General features: G+C 50.0%; 1 protein-coding gene across 1 annotated transcript in view; it reads left to right on the plus strand.

Annotated features, from left to right (window-relative positions):
* The window catches only part of LOC307265539 (uncharacterized protein), a gene marked incomplete at both ends in the record, with an annotated part of 108,652 nt that overhangs the window by 72,166 nt on the left and 27,677 nt on the right, over positions 1-8,809 (plus strand). The window lies entirely within an intron of this gene.

Consider the following 8,809-nt stretch of genomic DNA (forward strand, 5'->3'; position numbering starts at 1 on the left):
CTACAACCAAAGTCACAGCAGAGACAGTACTGTGGCCTGCCCTAAAACCAGATTGGAATGGGCTCAAAATGGAAGCACTAGTTAGAAATGTTTTTAACTGATTATTAATAAGTGATTCTAGAATTTTTGCCAGGCATGGGAGTTTGGAAATTGGCCTGTAGTTATTAAGATTATTTTTGTCACCACCTTTATGTAAAGGAATTACGTGAGCTTTTTTCCAAATTTTAGGAACTATTCCAGAGGAGATGGAAAGATTAAAAATATGGGTTATTTGTTTTGATATTATATGTGTCGAAAGCTTGATTGAAAACGGGTCCAAATTGTCCTCTCCCATGTACTTCTTGGGGTTGATGGCGAGGAGTGCATCTACAACAACACTTGTGGGAAGAAGATCCAGGCTGAAAATAGGAGTTTGAGAGACAGGCGGTACGTTACTACTGGTTGTAGAAGGTGTACAACCTCCATTTTGAAAGAGTTGACCAGCAGCTACAAAATGTTTATTAAAAGCTAAGCCAATCTCTTTTTGATCATTGAGAGTGTGACCATTTAATTTGATCTGAGTGGGAACTGTGCTAGAATTGTTTTTATTATAGTTCACAGCTTTCCAAAATAGTGCAGGGTTAGAGTAGCAGTCGGAGATTAATTCAAGGTAATATTCGGATTTGGCTTTCCTGACCATGGCTGTGCACTTATTCCTAAATTGTCTAAAAATAGTCCAACTGGTATTATCTCCAGAGCGTCTAGCTAGAGACCATGCTTTATTTCTTTCAGAAAATAAATCAGACAGTTCACTTGTAAACCAGGGGTTTGATCTATTTTTTACTCGATGCTTATTAAGGGGCGCATGCTTGTTTATAATTGAGGTGAAAGTATCGATGAAATAGTCTAAGGCTAACTCAACATCCGAAATTTGCGTAGTCAGTTGAATGTCACTATGACGGAGATCACTTAAAAAGGCTTGCTCATTAAAACCTTTAAAATTACGCTTAATTATGATTTTAGGTTGAGATCTTTTTAAATGAATACTTCTGATACAGGCCACTGGGCAGTGATCACTAATCCCAAGCTCAAAAACACCAGCTGAGACTATTTTATTTATTTTATTTGATAGGATTAAATCGATTAAAGTTGATTTTGCTGGGTTTTTTAGATTGGGTCTTGTGGGCTTAGTTATTAATTGTGTAAGATTAATGTTGCTACAGATTTCTTTGAAAGGTTCAGAGGCACCAGAAAGCCAATCAACGTTAAAATCACCCATCACAATTACCTCTCTATTTACATAACGTAAGTTATGAACATAACTATGGATCTATGAGACCGACCGATGACCGTCACTACGGTCTAACCGTGAATGATACCCTCCATTCTACCTATCTTTCGAGACCATAATATCAACAGAGTCGTATGACCGACCTTTAGAGGCGGGCTCGGAGTGCATAAAGCATCCGGGGGAGCACGCCTCTTCCTCCTGCCTGGAACGCCTCAGCCAGTTCCGAGCGACAAGAGATAGTGACGGTCATCGGTCGGTCTCATAGATCCATAGTTATGTTCATAACTTACGATCTATTTCGACCTCCCTCAGACCGTCACTACGGTCTAACCGTGGATGAGTCATATCAACAATGTCGCGAGGAAGAAAATTCCCCGTCATCAGTCCGCTCGGTGGCAGACCTGAGAATAGTGGAGCCCATAGTTGCAGACGCAACATTGACCCTATAAAATCTGGTGAAAGTGCATGGAGTGCTCCATGAAGCAGCCGCACATATATCACCTAGGGCAACTCCTTTTAAAGCTGCCCACGTGGCCATACTTCGTGTAGAGTGAGCCACAAGGCCACCAGGCATCGGGAGTCCCTGCGTGGTGTAAGCCTGGGCAATCGTCTCCACCAGCCAGTGGGAAAGACGCTGTTTAGACACTGGGTGGCCCAACTGTCTATCAGCATAGCACACAAACAGCTTAGTATGTGACTGCCTCAGCTGCTGAGTACGGCTGACGTAAGCCCTCAATGCTCTTACTGGACACAATGTATGAAGAGCAACTCTGCCTTGGCACGCTGGATCAGGGTGAAATGCCTCCAGCTCGATCGCTTGATTAACTGTATCTGGCCTTACCACCTTAGGCAGGAAGCAAGGGTTTGGCCAAAGAGACACCCCTGCGTTCTCGGGCTTCCACCTTAAGCACTCGTCACTAACAGACAGTGCGTGTAGCTCACTCACCCTTTTAGCTGAACATATGGCCAAAAGAAATGCAGTTTTTTGTGCCAAGAACTTTAAACCCGACTGCTCTAGCGGTTCGTATGGGGCAATAGCCAAAGACCTCAACACCAAAGGGAGGTCCCAGGATGGGGCTCTCAAGCTCCTGCTTGGCCGCAGGCGGTTAGCGCCCTTGAGGAACTGAGACACCATGGGGTGCTTTCCCACAGAAAGACCTCCCACTGTCTCGTGAAATACAGAAATAGCGGCAGCATAGACCCTCAGGGTGCTCGCTGCCCTCCCCAGGTCCAGTAGGGACTGCAGGAAGAGGAGCACCAAAGCCACCGGACAGGTGACCGGGTCCAACTCCCTATTTTGGCACCATGACGAAAAGAAATTCCATCTTTGTTGGTAATTGGCTCGTGTAGAAGGTGCCCTGGCATTATTTATCGTCTCCAGGACGGCTTCACTCAAATCCTGAGAGATGGACTGAGGAGGGGCCAGGCCCATAACTGCATCACAGACGGGTTCGGGTGCCAGATTTGGCCCCGTGCCTGAGAAAGAAGGTCTGCCCTGAGTGGCAAGGGCAAGGGTTGACCGTAAACAAGACGGAGGAGGGCCGGGAACCAATGCCTCCCCGGCCAGTGTGGAGCCACTAACAGGACCCTGTAGCACCCCTGGGCAATCCTGTCTAGCACATGGGGTACCAATGGAAGCGGAGGGAAAGCGTATAGTAACCCTTCCGGCCACTCTTGAGACAGTGCATCCAGGCCTAAAGGGCTGCACGGCTGCCTCAGGGAGAACCACCTCTGGCAATGGGTTGTCTCCCTGGATGCAAATAGATCCACCTGGAGCTTCCCAAAGTGAGTTGACAAGGTCACTACAACCTCTGGGTGTAGTCTCCATTCTCCCGGGAGAGGTCCGGACCTGGAGAGGAGGTCCGCCGCTATGTTCAAGACCCCTGGTATGTAAACCGCCTTGAGTGAGGCCAGGCGTGGGAAGGCCCACGTCAGAAGCCTCTGGGCCATCTTTAGGCAAGAGAGGGACCTTGTGCCGCCCTGATGGTTGATGTTGTACACCGTGGCAGTATTGTCTGTTCTTACAAGGACATGTCTGCCCTGTATGAAGGGAATAAGAGCCTTGAGGCCCAAATAAACTGCCCTTATCTCCAGCACATTGATATGTTCTGTGTCCCAAGGAGGCCCCCAGAGACCCCTCACCGCTCTGCCTTCCCAGACCGCCCCCCAGCCTGACTGGGAAGCATCCGTAGACACTATGGTCCGCCTCGAGGGGAGATTGCCCAAGGGGGCTCCCTGTGTGAGCAACCTGCTGTCCCGCCATGGGCGCAGGGCTCTGAGACATGAGTGTGTTATCCGGAGCTTTACATGCCTGTCCCTGTGTGGGTTTAGGTTGAAAGCATTTAGCCACCGCTGTAGAGGCCGCGCCTTGAGGAGACCCAATGGAATCACCACCACTGCTGCCGAAATCGACCCCAGTAGTCTCTGAAGGTGGATTAGTTCTAGGCGCTTGCCTAGGCGAAAGATGCGCAGGGCCCCCAGAATTTTCGCCACTCTCTGAGGGGTGAGTGATGCCCTCATCGTGAGGGAGTTCAGACATAGTCCTAAGAAGACTGTCTGCTGCCTTGGCATGAGGTTGCTCTTCTTCAAGTTGACCTGGAAGCCAAGAGACTGAACGTGGGACAGGACTGCCCCTGTGTCCTGCACTACCTGCTGGCAAGACGGAGCGCAGACTAACCAATCGTCCAGGTACGGCATGATTTTCAAGCCTGCCCTCTGCAGGGGCATCAAGGCAGCTGCCACCACCCTGGTAAAATACCCTGGGGGACAGGGAGAGGCCAAATGGGAGGACTTTGAACTCGTAAGCCTGTCCCCGAAAGGCGAAGCGTAGGAACTTCCAATGTTCCTGACAAATAGGGACGTGGAAATAAGCGTCCTTGAGATCGATAGTGGTGAACCACTCCTTTTCCTCTATTGCTTCCATGATGTGCCTTGTGTGCAGCATCTTGAAGGGTAAGGTTTTCATAAAAGCATTTAAGCCCCTGAGGTCCAGAATGGGGCGCAGCCCCCCATCTTTCTTTGGAACCAGGAAATATATTGAATAAAAGCCAGTGTGCTGTTCGCTGGAACTTACTTTTGCAATTGCTCCTTTTTGTAGCAGTGTGGCGATTTCCTCGGCCAACACATCTGCCTGGACTGGGTCCTTCACGGATGTTATCCGGACCCTGGAAAAAGGTGGGGGCCGCCGCCGAAATTGGAGCCTGTAACCCCTGGCGACTGTTGCCAGTACCCAGGGGTCTGAAACTTTCTGCTCCCAGCTGTCCAGGCGTAGCTGGGAGTGAACCCCGGCGGCTGTCCCACCAATCCTATTCACGACCCTGCCGGGGCCTTTGGCCCCTCGGGGGACGTCTATTTTGGGGAGCCCCTCTTGATGTTGAGTGGGACTGAAACCCCCGCTGCAGTGGTCTTACTTTAGCACCGCTGTAGCCCTGGTTGCCTGGGCTCTGACGTCCGTTACGCACCCAAGGATCTTGACGGCCCTCAGCAGTCTGATATGGTTGCTGCCGGCCAGTAGGTCGCTGCCTTGTCCTCCCAGGGTGAGTGAACGTGCGTTGCACACTCTCCCTGGCACGTGCAGTTTGTTCAGCCTTCTTCAGCACATTCTGGGAGTCTGAATGAAACACTGAGCCCGGCTCCACTGGCATATTGGTGAGCTCGCTCTTAATATTCGCTGGGAGGTTCGTTTGAGCCAGATCTGCCTGCGGGTCATCATGGCTGATGACATAGCCGCCCCCACATCCCGGGTGAGCTGGGAATGGGTGGATAAGGCCGCATCTACCAAGCTCCTGGTATCGCGGTCAGCTGCGCTAAGAGTCTTCCTGATAGCTGCCAGTAGGATAGCCAAAGCATTTCCTGCACAAGCTGCACGAGCAGCTGCATTGTAGGTCCTGCAGACCAAGCGGTCCGTCTTGTCGCACTCCTTTCGTGGACATCGTGGGTCAACTGTGACCTTCTCTGGGCTGAGAGAGGTTAAGGCTGCCATCTCCTTCTCCACCGGAGGCATATCCCCCAGTCCTGTCTCTGACGGGTATTGTGCCTTAGCCACCCTCCTGCAGCCTGTATTAAACTGAGGTGCTTGGCTAGGAGTACTCCAAGCTCCTTTCAGCATCTTGCAGTAGTCTTCTGCTGCTGGAATAGCCACTGAAGGACGGGGTTGTGGAATGCCAGCCCAGACCCCCTCTGTCTGACTTGGGACTTCCACTGGGGTGCCAAGTCCCAGGATCTTGGCAGCACTCAGGACCCTTGAGAACACACTATCTTGACCCGGCTCTTCCGAACACTCATCTGCAGAAGCAGATCCCTCTGGATGGGATGAGCTGAGGCCGTGTGGCTCTGCAGCAAACTCCGGTTGTCCCTCTTCTGCGAAAAGGGAACCCCGGGCATAGAGGGATATAGAGTCCGGGTGGTTGGCTTCTGGCTCCTGGTACGATGACATATGTGCGGAGGATGTTCGACCAGAGGTGTGAGTCTCAGAGATAGCTTCACTCTGAGAGCGAGTTTCAATTCTGCCCATCCTGTCTGTCAGGCCACGAATGGCAGACAAAATTTGCAGCTGTATATCCTCCCGTCCTGCCGCCGCCACTGGGGTGGGGCCTGGACCTTCTGGCTGCAGAGCCCCTCTTGAGGCTCGTCTTTTACTACGGCCATGGGAATGCTCACGTGATTGGCTGCTCTTAGAGTGGCGGTCCTGTATCCTACCATCGGTGGGAGAAGGAGCACCTGCCGCAGCACCGGGGGGGTGTTCTCCTAACCAAGCCCTCCGAGACCTCTCGTCCAGCGGTAGGTCCAGTGCAGCTGGGCATGGGGACTCCACATCCTCCAAGAGGTGAGCCCTGCCCAAGCATGGGGGACACTCTCTGTGACCATCACGGGGGTCCATGGTCGCTCCACAGGAACGGCATGTCTGGGGGGCCATAGTGCCCAATTTCACCCCAAATGTGTACGCGGACGTACACTGGGGGACAACTAAAGGAACCCGACCGTCTGCGCACAGAGGTTAAGGGAAGCTTTAAGTTGATCAGCAGCCTCCTAGCTTAGCTGATTTTTCTCTTTATTCTTTTCTTCTTTTTAATGAATCAAATTCACCCCAAATGTGTACGCGGACGTACACTGGGGGACAACTAAAGGAACCCGACCGTCTGCGCACAGAGGTTAAGGGAAGCTTTAAGTTGATCAACAGCCTCTTAGTTTAGCTGCTTTTCCTCCTTTTTCTTTCTTTTCTTTTCTTCTTCTCCTTTATTTTCTTTTTCTTTCTTCTTTTTCCCTACAATGGGGAATAAATAAAGAAACCCGTTTTCAGGGAAATTAAGTTGACCATCAAAATCAAAATCAACTCTGAAATAGTACGACTCTTGGGACGTACGAGGAAAATATACAAATAAAGCACTTCTAACGCCGGCAGGCAAGGCTTTGTTTATTGTACTTATTCTTAGTATTTAACAAAAAGTGTATTTCGCCCCAACACTGCTTTTTCCTTGCAGGCTAAGGGGAGAAGCAACAGGTGTTAACAATCAACAACAATCAAACACCATGCGCTACAAAACTACTGGGGACCTTTCGGTGCGCCAATAGTTACAAACTGTAATCACAGGGAAACCAGTTTAACAATCCTCAGGGACACAAGGCACCTGCACAATAATGTGACGGATTACCAGCTTCCTACATTTTCAAACACAACTTACCGGTCTCTCGGATGAGGCGAGAAAGGCAAAGAGGAAGAGGCGTGCTCCCCCGGATGCTTTATGCACTCCGAGCCCGCCTCTAAAGGTCGGTCATACGACTCTGTTGATATTATGGTCTCGAAAGATAGGTAGAATGGAGGGTATCATTCACGGTTAGACCGTAGTGACGGTCTGAGGGAGGTCGAAATAGATCTGGAGAGCATATGTGCTAGATCGTTTAAGGAGCTAGTTACAGCAGAAGGGGGCCTATACACACCAATTACAACAAAACAATCATTTGACGATAAAGATAATTCTAGCGCGATAAATTCAAAACAATTTGGAACAGAGACAGCATGTAAAAGTGTTACAGAATAACAGGATTTAACATAGACAGCCACTCCCCCACCCCTTGCGTTTCTGTCTATTCTGAATAAATTGTATTCATTAATTGTCACAATAGAGTCATCTGTACTCTTCTTTAACCAGGATTCAGTCAGAATCAAGACATCTGGATCTGCCTGGGACACTAAAATCTTTACGTGGTCTAATTTATCATGCTGCAATAAACTTCTAATATTTAGATGAAGAAAACCCAAGCCCTTTCTTGATTTAAGAATTTGTGGGGAATTTAGTTTAGAGCAAAGGGGGTCATCAGTGATGTCTGTGATGAATGAAGGACAATTTGAGGTGTTGTTATGAGTTAAATTGGGGGATACTTCAGCAGGACCCCTGGGGAGATCTTTTTTAATGGGGGATGATTTGGTAGGGTCGTGCTCTGGTAAATATCAGTCCGAATTATGCCAAGATGCGATGTGATGAATGTAGTGATTAGTAAGTTCTTTAATACCTTTGGCATTGGGATGGAGGCCGTCAGATTTAAGGAGTGTGTGTCTCGAGAATGAGTCAAAGTTGTTAATATAGCCCAGAGAGTTGATCGAGCACCAGGACTTCAGTCGTTCATGGAAATCCAGAAGACGGCTGTAGCGCTCAGGGCTTTTGGATGACGTGGGAATGGGGCCGGAAAATATACAGAATTTCCCCAGGCTCTCCAGGGTGATGGCCAGACTCTGTAGATTGTCCAACAGTTGGTATGACCGTTTATCCATTACGTCATTAGTTCCAACATGCAGGATGACTGTGTGGGCAGTAGGGTGGAGGGCAACGAGGGCAGGTGTTAGCTCCATAATGTCAGATGATTTTCCTCCAGAGAGGCAATAGGTGAAAGCACCAGGGAGACAAAGAAATCTGACAATAGAGTCACCGATGATGAGGATCTCAGGTTGGTGATTCAAGCAGCTCCCACAGTAGAGAGACAGCTTCGATGAGAGGGGAGGAGGTGAGGGCAGGTCACAGCCGCGAGAGAGAGCCTCACCTGTACAGCGGATGTCAGCATCGGGGGCACCACTTCGAGGAGGCTCGGAGGGGTGCACACAGGGAAACACACTTCCGGCTGGAGCTGGTAAACGGCGGCGATCTCGATATCCAAACTGGGAAGTGGAACCTTGACGTCCCCGTGTTACCTTGGAGCAGGTCTGGACCGGCGAAGCAGATGGAGAGCCGGCAACACGAGCCACAGGTTCAGCAGCTCCACCAGCTCCACATAGCACCTCCAGCGGAGCAAATGGATTGCGCGTCAACACAGGATCCAGCGAGAGCAGAGGAGGAGATGGAGAGGAGAGCAGAGGAGGAGGAAGAGGATGAGAAGATCGTGTAGAAGATCGTCTGCCCCTCCTCACAACAGACGTCCATGCAGCGTCGGGAGGCTGAGCAGCAGAAGCAGTAGAAACGCCGCTAACCGGTGCCTGAGAACTTGAAAGAGGAGCTTTTTCAAGCACAGCTAATTTGGAGACCAGGAAGGACTGCCGCTGGAGGAGAT

Source organism: Ammodytes marinus (assembly GCF_949987685.1).
Source record: "Ammodytes marinus genome assembly, chromosome: 2".
NCBI lineage: Eukaryota > Metazoa > Chordata > Actinopteri > Uranoscopiformes > Ammodytidae > Ammodytes > Ammodytes marinus.